The following is a 13,309-nucleotide window of genomic DNA, read 5'->3' as shown; positions in this document are numbered from 1 at the left end:
GTTAGCCGGGCCTTGCTTCTCACAAGGGGCGTTTCTGGGTGGACCATGGATCTTCCTAACCCTGGGGTCTGTGTGGGCTCAAGGAGGATCCCATCTCCCCTTATGTTTCTGGTACAGGATCAGATGTGGCTGCCCAGCAGTTGTGCACGTTGGGAGGAGGAGGGTCCAGGTGGGAAAGGTCAGGAGCCCTCTGGAAGAGGGAGCCTTTCAAAGGTGCAGCAGTTCTATGGCGATGGAGGGGTTCCCCTCAGGAAAGGGTCACGGCCACATGGTTTTTAGGGAAGTCGGTGCACAGGAGACTTGGTTTGCTGAATGGGTGCTAACCTCGGGAAAACCCACAAGAGGCTGAAGAGAATGAATTGGCTTCTGCCTCCGGCGGGCAGCGTTGATGGTGTTGAACCTGCCTAGTAATCCCGAGTACACAGCTCGCGGTGCGAGTGCCAGCACAGTATGAGAGGCCTGTGCGGCGCCCGCCCCACTGACGACGGGCGTCACGCGTGCCCGGCCTGCCTGCTCTGCTCTGTGACATTCACATCCTCTGCTGTGACCCAGCCAGATGGCTAACACAGCGGCTGATGTTTTAAATTGCTGGTTGGAGCAGCTCATGCTGCCTGGTGGAGGCTGTGCTTTGTGCTCCAGGGACTGTGTTGTGACTACGGAACGCCCTTGCCCCTCGAGGGGCCGTTTGAGGTGTAGCCTGTCTGCCGCTCTCCATCCAAGCAGAAGCGTGGGTTTCCTTAGGGAAGAGGAAGATGGTGGGTGCCTCCCTCACTGGGGACCTGAGAGGAGAAGGGGTATAAGAAAAGTACAGTCGGACTTGGCAGAACGGGTTCACAGACGATGCTCTGAGAGGGCCAGGCAGGTGTGAACCCAAGACTGTCTTCCGCCGGCCCTAGGGGAGCGAGAGGCAGGAAAGAGCCCAGGCTTCAGCGTTCAGACCTGGGTTCCCGTCCAGTCCCATTCCTTGCACGGGGTAAGTCCGTTTACGAAGCCTTGTCTTCCTCACGCCACCGATGATTCTCGCTTCAGAGTTAGAGCTGTGCATAAGTGCGAGAAGGACTGAGACCCCGGAAGAGGGTGGACACACTTGCTCCTCTTCTGAGTCTTTGAATTTTCAGTTTCCATTCAGAAAACCTTCTATCAGTGGACTCAGAGGAAAAGGCTGAGGCCTCAGGTGTATGCCTGCAGGTGTGAAGTACCACCCGGACAAAGAGCAAAACCCATCCTTCGTGGGATGGAGGGAGGACGGGGGCCAGCGTTGATGGTCCGCCTTCCACACATACCGTCTCATTGAGTAACCCCGTCGGCTGGTGTGACGTTCCTGCGTGGTGGTGGCTGAAGGAACGGGAAGCTCAGAGAGTGTCCGTGACTTGCCGTAAGATTATCCACAGAGCTCAGTCATAGAAATGGGATTCGAACTCAGGTCCAAGAAGCCAAGACTGGGATCTTATGCCAGAACTCAGCAGTCTATGGCGAGTGCTACTCTTCATGTGGGAAATGCACTTCCAGGCTCGTCTGACCCACCTCGAGGGACGGCGACTGCAGTGACAGGACACGGGGAAGGAAAAAAACATCTTTCATCTTCAGCATTTAGCACTTTAAGGTAATATTATCTTCCAGCCTGTGATCAGTGAGTGACATGTAGTCAGCGGAATTACTTAGAATTCTTCATTTATGCTACCAGATCTTCATGGAACTTTGTACTTGGCAGTAGTGCAGATAATTAAGTAGTTAGTGAAAGCGCAAAAGAAAATGTCTAGTCAAAGTACATGTTGGACCAGCATCAACAGGAAAGAACTGATTATTAGATAAATTATTCTTTGGCAATACATAATTGTATAATGAAAGAGAGGTTTAATTCTTTTTTTTTTTTTTTTTTTTAATAAGGCAGCTCCAAATATTTCACTTACAGAACAACACAACACTGATGTGCTTTTTGAGCTTCCTGGAGAAGGTAGCAATTGGCAGAAAAACAGCCAGGCCTCCTCCCCAGGCAGGGTGTGTGAACTAGTGTCAGTCTGGGAAGAGGAAAGGCTGCCTGCCATCTGGTGGACCCATTCAGGGAATGTGGCCCCAGAATCTAAAAACCAGAGCCAGGAAGTTCCCAGCTGGGGCACTTGGCTGGCCCGAGGAGCCAGTCAGGCCCCAGGGAAATGGCAGCTTGTGCCGCCGCTGTCCAGAGAGAATGAGAATGCTGCCCAGAGGGCACTGCTGAGCAGGCTCCCTCCTGGGACACCGGTGAGCAGGGGCCTGTGCCCAGAGACTGGCCATTTGGAAACTGTATCTCCTGCTGGGAAAAGGGGAGTCCCTGTCTGGTCTGACACAGGATCCTTACTTCACACGTTTGTCCCAGGATTCCTGCCTTCAAGGCCAAATGTGGGGTTGGTTGTTTTGAGACAGAATTTCACTCTTGTTGGCCAGGCTGGAGGGCAATGGCGCGATCTCAGCTCACTGCAACCTCCGCCTCCTGGGTTCAAATGATTCTCCTGCCTCAGTCTCCCGAGTAGCCCGGATTACAGGCACCTGCCACAATGCCCGGCTAATTTTTTGTATTTTTAGTAGAGACAGGATTTCACCATGTTGCCTAGGCTGGTCTCGAACTCCTGACCTCAGGTGATTCACCTGCCTGGGCTTCCCAAAGTGCTGGGATTCCAGGCATGAGCCACCGCGTCTGGCCGCCCAAATGTGGGTTTATTTGGGGGCTTCATGGAACAAACTCTGGCCGTGTTCAGTGAGGGCTCTGGATGAACAGACGAGGACTTCTTCATTCTCAAAGGAAACCTCTCAGCCGGGCACGGCGGCTCAGCCTGGAATCCCAGCACTTCTGGAGGCCGAGGAGGGCAGATCACCTGAGGTCAGGAGTTCGAGACCAGCCTGGCCAACATGGCAAAACCCCGTCTCTACTAAAAATACAAAAATTAGCTGGGCATGGTGATGGGCGCCTGTAATCCCAGCTACTTGGAAGGCCGAGGTAGGAGTATCGCTTGAACCTGGGAGGTGGAGATTGCAGTGAACCAAGATCACACCACTGCACTCCAGCCTAGGTGACACAGCGAGACTCTGTCTCAAAATAATAATAATTAAAAAATAAAAATACAGTGGAGCGGCTTGTGTTCAGCTCCCCCTAGTTACTGCCGTGCTAAAATAGGTGCCCAGTGTTGCTGGATCTTCTGACGTTTTGGGGGAAGCCAGAAATCCAGATTTGTGAGAAATTTACTTAATTGTGAACCCTGACAATTATTTTATTAAAAATGTCAACCAGCTGGGCATGGTGGCTCACACCTATAATCCCAGCACTTTGGGAGGCCGAGGCAGGTGGACTGCTTGAGGCCAGGAGCTCGAGACCAGCCTGGACAACATGCCAAAACCCCATCTCTATGAAAAATACGAAAGATGAGCTGGGTGTGATGACTTGCGGGAGCTGAGGCGGGAGGATTGCTTGAGCCAGAGAGGTCAAGGCTACAGTGAGCCGAGAGTACCGTAGCATTCCAACCCGGGTAACAAAGTGAGACCTTGTCTCAAAAAAAAAAAAAAAATTGCGGTAAACCATTTGTTGGTGACCACTTCTGCCACCAGGGGTAGAACTGGCTGCGCTTTCACTGCCTCCACTACCCTCTCCCTCCCTGCAGCTACTGGTTGGCTGGCTGCCTGTGTTCCTGTTTTAGGTTCCTTCCTACCTCTTGAGGAATCCCAAGGAGTCTACCCATGGGCCTGCTTGCCCTTTCTCCCACTGCTGGCTGACCTCATCCACGCCAGTTACCTCAACCACTCCTCATACATTCATTGTGCCCAGATCCAGACCTGTCCTGAACTTCCAATGTCCTCATTCCTCACCCACTGGTCCATGGCCATGTGAAACTCCTCTGATAGTCTGCACCTGCTTCTTCCGTTGCCTTGCTCACCATCCACCCAGCTCACCAGAGTACAAATCTCTCTTCTTCCCTCTCCTTTCCCACCAGGTCTGAAGTCTTCCACTAAGTCCCACCAGTTCCACCTTAGAAACCACGCCCCAGTTCAGCCCAACAGAGCTTTGTAATGGCATCAGCGAGTTCTGGGGAGCTTCAGAGTGGAGAAGTAGAAAGAGCAGATTTAGGTATTGTGGGCAGAGAACAAGATGAAATCTGCTTTGGGGAGTGAACTGGAAGCTTTCAAAAGAAAGAGTAGGATGGGAAATACATCCCACAGGCAGGGGAGTTAGCTAAGAGATGTGAGATCCCAAAGAATGGGAGGCCCTTTCTGATACAGGACAGGCCAGCATTTTCCCCCTTTGACAATTTCAGGGTTTTTTTTTTTTTATTCTTAGTCTGACGATTTTATTTTTAAAAAGCAGGACAGGCCGGGCGCGGTGGCTCATGCCTGTAATCCCAGCACTTTGGGAAGCCGAGGTGGGCGGATCGCCTGAGGTCGGGAGTTCGAGACCAGCCTGACCAACATGGAGAAACCCCGTCTCTACTAAAAATGGCCGGGTGTGGTGTGTCACGCCTGTAATCTCAACTAACTCAGGAGGCTGAGGCAGGAGAATCGCCTGAACCGGGAGGCAGAGGTTGCGGTGAGCTGAGATCACGCCATTGCATTCCAGCCTGGGCAACAAGAGCGAAACTCCGTCTCAAAAAAAAAAGCAGTACGTTTTCATTATAAAAATGGTAGAAGGGTAGGCACTGTGGCTCACACCTTTAATCTTAGCACTTTGGGAGGCTGAGTCGGATGGATAACTTGACCTCAAGAGTTCAAGACCAGCCTGGGTAACATGGTGAAACACCATCTCTACAAAAAATACAAAAATTAGTCGGGCATGGTGGTACGCGCCTATAGTCCCAGATACTCAGGAGGCTGAGGTAGGAGAATCACTTGAGCCAGGGAGGTCGAGGCTGCAGTGAGCCGTGAGGACGCCACTGCACTCTAGCCTGGGTGACATGAGACCCTGTCTGAGAAAAATTTTAGAAAATATTGAATAACACTAGAATTATACTATTCAAATTATTTTACATTTTGTTGTTTTTGTATTTTTATATGTATATTTTTTTACATAGAAAATATGGATCATATGGTATCTTACTGTTTTGTAATCTTTTTCATTTAGTAATATAACTTCTTTCTTATTATAAAGTTAACATGTTTCAGAAAACTTGTAGAAATAAAAATTAGTGGTAACCACACTGCCCAGTGACAAGCCCTGCTAATAGTAGCAACCCTGTTTTCTTCACGTGCTGTCAGTATTGTGAACATTGCTTCAGCAAGCCAACTGTTCCTAGTCGGAAACTTGGATTTTCTGGTTTTCACTTTCCTTTATTTATTTTTATTTTTTTGAGGTAGAGTCTCGCTCTGTTGCCCAGGCTGGTGCAGTGGCATGATCTCAGTTCACTGCAAGCTCCGCCTCCTGGGTTCACGCCATTCTCCTGCCTCAGCCTCCCGAGTGGCTGGGACTACAGGCGTCCACCACCACGCCCAGGCTTCACTTTCATGATTGGTTTCATTTTCATTATTGTAAATAGTGCTTTGGTGAATATCTTTGTATGAAAATCTTTATGGCTGGGCACAGTAGCTCACCCTGTAATCCCAGCACTTTGGGAGGCCCAGGCAGGCAGATTGCTTGAGCCCAGGAGTTTAAGACCAGTCTGGGCAACAGAGTGAGACCCCATCTCTACAAAAATATAAAAACTTTTTTAGTAGAGACGGTGTTTCACCGTGTTAGCCAGGATGGTCTCCATCTCCTGACCTCATGATCCGCCCGCCTCGGCCTCCCAAAGTGCTGGGATTACAGGCGTGGAGCCAGCACGCCCGGCCCCTTTTTTTCTTTTCTTGAATGATGATTTTGTTTTATTTTTATAGCTTTGAGAGGTAATCAGATCTACCACACTGTGTCGTTATATTTTCTTGGTTTGCCTTTATGGGTGGAAATTCCTTCACCACCCTAAAGCTGAAAAATGTTTTCCTATATTTTATTATGGCTATTTTGGTTTTATTTTTTACATTTAGCATTTGAATTTACACTGGTGTATGGTGTGAAGTTTAAGGACCTGTCTTTAACAAATGGTTCCGCACTGTTTCAGGGTAGCTCATCAGAGAGGTGGCTGGGAAGCTCTAGCACTCCCCACTGAGGTGTCCCTGATGGCACAGGGACTGGAGCAGGCCGGGCAGCAGCGGTGTGTCCTCTCCCAGTGGGCCCTGGGGCCTTGGGGAGAGATCTCATAGTGCACCTGGAGCTGAGCCCTGGCTCTGTGGCATCTGCTCTGGGCTGTGCAGCCAGTGACCGGCCACTGCTCTTGGCCTTGCCTCCGGAGAGGGCCTCATTCCTGGCACAGGCCGCTGAGCTCTTAGACTTTCAAGATTGGACCCTACAGCCTTGCATTTGGGTGTGAACTGGGGCTGCTGGGACATGGACCTCAGTCCTTTGAGTGAGGCATGATCGCATTGCAGCCCATCAGTCCTGGGAGGCGCCTTCCCTATCACCATGTCCCCACCCCTGCGTGATCCAGCGGACTCTTGACTCCCATGGCAAGACTCCGCCCTGCTTTACTCATAACTTCTGCCCAGTCCCACTCCCTTGACCTGAATTGGTTTTGCTGTCATAAAGCCACGTCTTTTTTTTCTGTAAAGGAATCCCTGACATCCTCGTCCATCTCCTGTGCCTTTCTGCTGGGTCAGCCTTCTCCCGCCACGCTTCTAACCCGCTGCCACCGGCAGCTCCACTCTAGCTGCAGAGCCTGACTGGGCTCTGGTTTCTCAGAAGAGCTCAGGGGACCTGGCTCCTCCCTCTTTGCTTCTGAACTGCATTTCTTTCCTTATTACTCAGTGTCCCCACCCACGGTGGCTGCCTGGATAAAAATCTGCCCCTTTCTCCCGTCACCTTTCATGCCAGACAAAAGCCCCAGTGAGTAATGGCAACCTACCCGGGTCCGACTAGCAGCTCCTCCATTCCCGAGGGGCCTGGGGCAGAACGGGGTCCTGTGAGCTCCTGGACGCCAAGTCTGATTCCCTTTCCCTCTCTTCCTGCTCATCTGCTAAGCTTATTGATTGGGTGCCACTAAGCAAAGTGAATGATTCTTCTTGTCTGTAACTAGGAGGGGTGAAGTTCCCTCTCCATCTTCACCCACTTCTGGGAGGCTTTCAGGGACTCACCACCCCACACTTGATAGCAGTTCCCCAGGCCTGGCCCAGACAGCCAAAGAAGAGGACCAGGCCACTTCTCAACCCAGCTGACGCTTGGCAGCTTCATGACCTCGGATACACCTTCTCTTGGGAGGCCAGACCCCGTGATCCTAACTCTTCAGCCATGACATCATGTGAGGCTACAATTTTTTTTTTTTTAAGAGACACTATCTTGCTATGTTGTCTGGGTTGGCTTTGAAATCCTGGGCTCAGACGATTCTCCTGTCTCAGCCTCCCAAGTAGCTGGAACTTAGGGCGTGAGCCACCGCACCCACCTTCTGGAAAGGACGTGAATAGGGAAGTGGAACTTGATTGGACCTGTTCTGTGAGTTCAGGAGAGGTCCTCTGACAACTCACTTGGGGTGGGGAAAGGAGGTAAAGAGTCCTGTGGAAACGTCTGGCTGTGGGGACCCCAGTTCACTGATGATTGAATGGGTCCACCTCTGTCAAAGGAATTCAGAGTCCCGCTCATCATTCAGACTGGGGGAACCAGGCTCAGCTGACTGGCCCAGCCTTAAATCCACTGAATTTATCTCTACATAGAAAAACAGGATTACAGTCGCTTCTCACTGTCCAGTGGGGATTGGTTCCTGGAGCCCCCCGAAAACCCGTCCAGGGGTGATGCTCAAACCCCTTATGTGTAACCTACATGCATCCTCCCTTATATCCTTTAACTCATCTCTGCGCTCCTCAAATACCTCATACCATGAAAATGCTGTGTAAACAGTTCTTGTGCTGTGTTGGTTTTTTAATTTGTATTATTTTTTCTTGTATTTTTTAAAGTATTTTTCTTTTCCTGACTATTTTTGATCCACGGTTAGTTGCCTCCATGGGTGCGGAACCCACAGACACGGAGGCTGCCTCTTCTCAAACGAGCACGGCGGCGCCCTCTGGGTCCTCGCATAGCCCTGTCTCTGGTGCTGCGTCCGCACGGCCGTGAACAGCAAAACTCATCTGCAAATTATCACTGTGGAGCGGAGTTCCGCTCCGTGGCCTTTCGTCCCACTCTGGCTTACCAGAGGTCCCCTGGCCTTGGCCACAGCATACCTAGCCTAGTGCTTGGCACCTCAGGCACACAATAAATATTTATGAAATGGATCTTCTCTGGTATGTCTTGAGTGTACTAGTCTTCTCTTGCTTCCTCTTCGTCCTGCAACCAGCTTCCTCCCATGGGTCTTGTTTTAATGATGGTATGTGAAAAGCTCCTCAGCTGCTTGCAAACGATGAGACGTCAGCCTTGAAGGGTTGGGACACCTTCTGGGATCTACTGTGAACATCTGTACTTTTGGCTTCACGCCCTTTCCCCCATCTCCTGACTCAGGCTTTGGAGGGGTCAGGGCACTGATTTTAGTAGCTCTTGGAGTTGATATTTTGTTGGGTGAGTGGTGGGGGGACAGGAAGACAGTTTCACTAAGGGGATGTCTCTGGCTCAGTGTATTAAAAGATTGGGGAATTGGTGCTTCTTATTGTGGTTGGTGAAAAAAGAATAAAAGATTAAAAAATTGGAGGACATAATGAAATTTGAAGTGGGGGTGGGGTGCACAAGACTTGGGGAGGAAGACTGAAAACGGAAAGCATCTCCTGAGAAAGTCACAATGATGGACAGCCAGCTTTTCTCCTGCTCAAAGGTACTAAGCACCTAGAAGCCATGAAGAAACTTAAGGAACAGCTGGGCGCCGTGGCTCATGCCTGTAATCCCAGCACTTTGGGAGGCTGAGGCAGGTGGATCACTTGAGGTCAGGGGTTCGAGACCAGCCTGGCCAACATGATGAAACCCCGTTTCTACTAGAAATACAAACATTAGCGGGGCGTGGTGGTGCATGCCTGTAATCCCAGCTACTCAACAGGAGAATCACTTGAACCCGGGTGGCGGAGGTTGCAGTGAGCCGCGATCACACCACTGCACTCCAGCCTGGGCGACAGAGACTCCATCTCAAAAAAAGAAAAACTTAAGGTTAACACCTTTTTAGAGATTGCTGGCCTTTGGATAATTCCTCAAACCTGCTAACCTTTCTGCTAAAACCAAAAAGACTTACTTCTCTTTCTCTTGAGTGAGTACAGTTGCCAGCTTCTATCCTGGCTCCACCCGCTTGGACAGGAAGCTGGGGCTAAAATGCTAAACAGCCCTCCTATTCATTCCCCTCTCCTTTCAGACCCTCACATCCCCATTTATAGGTATCTCCCACCCCCACTGTCCATTCCCCAACCGGGGAAAGCTTGGTTGATGAGGTATTCCTTTTGGCCATTTTCAGGTTCCTGTACACAACAACAGGCCCAGAAACAGCCTCCCTGCCTTTTTTTTTTTTTTTGAGACGGAGTCTCTCTCTGTTGCCCAGGCTGGAGTGCGGTGGTGCGATCTCGGCTTACTGCAACCTCCGCCTCCTGGGTTCAAGTGATTCTCCTGCCTTAACCACCCCCAGTAGCTGGGATTACAGGCACCCGCCACCACGCCCAACTAATTTTCTTTTTCTTTTTCTTTTTTTTTTTTTTTAAGTAGAGACAGGGTTTCACCACATTGGCCAGGATTGTCTCGAACTTCTGACCTCAAGTGATCCACCTGCCTCAGCCTCCCAAAGTGCTGGGATTCCAGGCGTGAGCCACCGCGCCCGGCCGGCAGCCTCCCTTCTAAACCCTTGTTTTTGCCTAACATCCCCTGGCTGCTGTCCCCACATGACCCAAATAAACAGATGATCATGTGAAGCCAGTAAGGCTGTTTGTTTTAAATAGCAAACATCTCCACTAAGCTCTGGAGCAGATGGGGTATTGGGGGCAATGGAGAGGCTGGCCAATCTATGTTCACTCTACTCTTACCTCCTGCTTCCTCACCCCTGAAGCCAACAGCGTCTTAAGAATACTGTCTTTCAAGGCCGGGCGCGGTGGCTCAAGCCTGTAATCCCAGCAGTTTGGGAGGCCGAGACGGGCGGATCACGAGGTCAGGAGATCGAGACCATCCTGGCTAACACGGTGAAACCCCGTCTCTACTAAAAAATACAAAAAACTAGCCGGGTGAGGTGGCGGGCGCCTGTAGTCCCAGCTACTCGGGAGGCTGAGGCAGGAGAATGGCGTAAACCCGGGAGGCGGAGCTTGCAGTGAGCTGAGATCCGGCCACTGCACTCCAGCCTGGGCAACAGAGCGAGACTCTGTCTCAAAAAAAAAAAAAAAAAAAAAAATACTGTTTTTCAGAGAGGTGCCTACTTAATGGTATAGAGCTGGGCAGTGACAAAGAAGAGTACAAAGAATTAAACCTCAGCCTTCAGCAGAAACGCCAGGACTGCCTGAGTGCATGGCCACCTGAGGACAGCAGGAAGAGACAGCTGGATGGAGCACTGCGCACCACGGCACTGACCTCACACAAAATAACTTGCCCGCCAGCATTATCTCAGGTCACTATCATGTACAGATGCGGCTCCACTGAGGGCGGGTTTCACCAGCCCTAATCCCATCCCAAATTGAGCGCACGCTAGATTCTCTCTTTCACAACCATTGCTAACTTGAAAAGTCCTGTGTCAAGCCATCACAAGTCAGGGACTGTCTGTCCCTGTTCCACTGCCGCCTATAATATATATTGCCTTTTAATTTCCCATTTTCTCTAGTTGTGCAAGGGCCCAAGCATACTGGTGGCCAGTGGCAGACACCTTAAAGGAAGCAATGTTGGAGCCAGCACAGATCTAGCACTCCCAGCAAAGCGGCATGCATCCCATGGGGAAGAACTGGGCTGTTCCGTTCTAATCCGCTTTTGCTCCAGCTTCATCATAAGCAAAATCAGTGGTACCTACCTGGACATTTGTGTGTGTGGCGACCTCTCCATGCTCAGCTCTAGATGCTGGGGCATTAAATGTGAAAAGATCAGAGGCCTCTGTAGATTAGCGCTGGCAAACAGCCCCCTTCCTGTGGTTCACGAAGTTCTTGATTTCCAGGATCTGTGCAGACTTTTTCCCCCCAGGATGCATTACGATGCCCTCAAAGGAAAGGAGCAAAGCCAGCAAACATTTTGTCCTCTTTCTATGTTTCTAGCTCTCTTCCAACCAGTCCCTAAAATAGGAACGCTCCGAGGGTGCCATGTGATGGAAAGGATTGGCAGGGCGGCCTGCCTCTCCGCCTCATGAAGGTTTGCTTTCTGGTTCTGTGTGATGGCGAAGCCGCGGCTGTGGAGTTCTAAACCCACTGGCACTGACTGCCCCCCACTTCTTGGACCGGTGAGCAAAGAAAGGGGCCTGGGGACAGAACTGAGGGTACTTCCCCCGCACTGGCACAGCACAATCGACATGCTCCGGGATGCTCCAAATAAGTTTTCAGCCTCCGGGGGTCCATCGCTGCCGCTGTACCAGTGGGGTTCGTGTGGCTTCCACCGAGGAAGCAGAACAGCAGAGTGGGGTCTCAGGTGAAGATTTTTGTTGCCCCAAACACAGTGTATTAAGTGGTCAGGGTTGCTATTCCTCCCTGGCATTTTTCTAATTGGGGGCCCTCCCCCAGAACTGGCTTCAGAGTCGTACCTGGGGTCAGGGGGCAGTGCTCCCCCTTTGGGGAAAAGGAGCAGGTGGAATACGGAACGACCTTAGACGAGTCCTTGGCCGTCTCGGCCTCAGTTTCCTTATCTGTGAAGTGAGAGGGTTTAGGGCCCGCCGGCCTCAAAGGACTAACTCTCCGATTGCACCCGGGCTCCCCTAAACACTCGCGCCAGGAAGAAGCGGGCGGGCGACGGGGTCCCTCCCTCTGGGAAGCGCGGTTCCAGCCGGACGCAGCGGACCCCGCCCCCGCGCCCCGCCCACTGCCGGTCGCCAGGCGCGGGGAGGGCCGGGCTTCCGCCCTCCACGTTGTTGTTCCCGATTTGGGCCACGCCCCCAGGGCCTTGGCTGCGGGAGCTTCGTGTTCCCTGCCCAGGCCCCGGCCTCAGAGCAAAGGGTGGCCCATGGGGTGGCACAGTCCGTGTCTCCACCCACATCGAATACGCGTGGACAAAGACTGCGGTTTAGGGGAAGGAAAGATAAAGGCTTGGTTTTAAATGGAGGGTGGCGAAAAGGAATGGGGGAGTACAGGGCATGACTGCGGGATTTCCCTTACGGCGTCCCACCCTGGGTTTGCCCAGTGGCCCCATCCGCACCCGCGAATGTGACCTGCAGACACTGGCCCTTTAAACCGAAGGCTGGCGGCGCGGGGTGTCCATGTGGAGCTGCTCCATGCCGTGTTGTCCTGCCCGCCCATTGGCCCGCAGCCCGGTGACGTCGCCTAATAGGATGCGAACGCACTGCGGGGGGAGGAACGGAGACAAAACGCGGATCCGGACTACCGCTCCGCTCCTTCCGCTGGTTCTCTGACAGTTTCCAGCCGCCGGCAGCTCCGCCCAGGGGCGGATCCCGGGGGAATTGCGACAGCCGGGCGATTGCGGGATTTAGGTCGCGAGTGGGTGGAGCGTGGAGACCCAGGGTCAGGCAAGTCTCTGCCATTCCCAAGGTTTCCCTGACCCGGAATATCCTGATTGGAGCTCTGTTAAATCTTGAATTGTTCATCCTTCCCTCCCTCCAGCAGGACAGATTTCGTCGTGAACGACCCAAACGCGCCGCCCCGGCCCAACTTGTGGCTTGCAGCAGGGGCGGGGCCAGCTGGAAAGCGGAACCACGGCGCGCACTCCCGGCTCTGACCTCTCCCTCCCTGCGCGGGCCACGTGTGCGCGCGCCGGCTCCAGTGGGCGGGGCCAGCAGCGCAGGACCCGCCCCTCCCTTCGCGAGACGCCGCGGCCCTGCGGGCGGGGGCTCCGGTCCGGGCTTTGGCTGTGGCCCCGGTGTAGTAGCGGGGGCGGCGGCCGGGGGCAGCGCGGCTCCTTCCCTTGTTGTGTGTGTCGGTGCCTCCTCGCCATCTTGTTGCAAAGCCCTTTCTTGTCGGCGGGACTCCCGGGGGCCGCGGGGCGGGAGGCATCGGAAGGGAGGTAGAGAGGGAGGGGAAGAAGAGAGGCAGTGCCGCCTTTTTTTTTTTTTGCACCCATTTTTTTAAATTTGCAATTTTATATTTTGCAAATATTTTGAGAGACATTGATTTTTCTCCCCGTGCTCCCCCGTTCTTCCCTGCGGAGTGCACTGCGCCGCCCAGCCCTGTCGCCCCCCGGAGGTGATCCCTCCCTCCTGCCTGCCCGCCAGCCTGACCTGTGCCCGGCTCGCGGGCCGCA

Source organism: Colobus angolensis, unplaced genomic scaffold (assembly GCF_000951035.1).
Source record: "Colobus angolensis palliatus isolate OR3802 unplaced genomic scaffold, Cang.pa_1.0 Scaffold110, whole genome shotgun sequence".
Classification (NCBI taxonomy): Eukaryota; Metazoa; Chordata; class Mammalia; order Primates; family Cercopithecidae; genus Colobus; species Colobus angolensis.
This window is presented reverse-complemented; position numbering follows the sequence as displayed.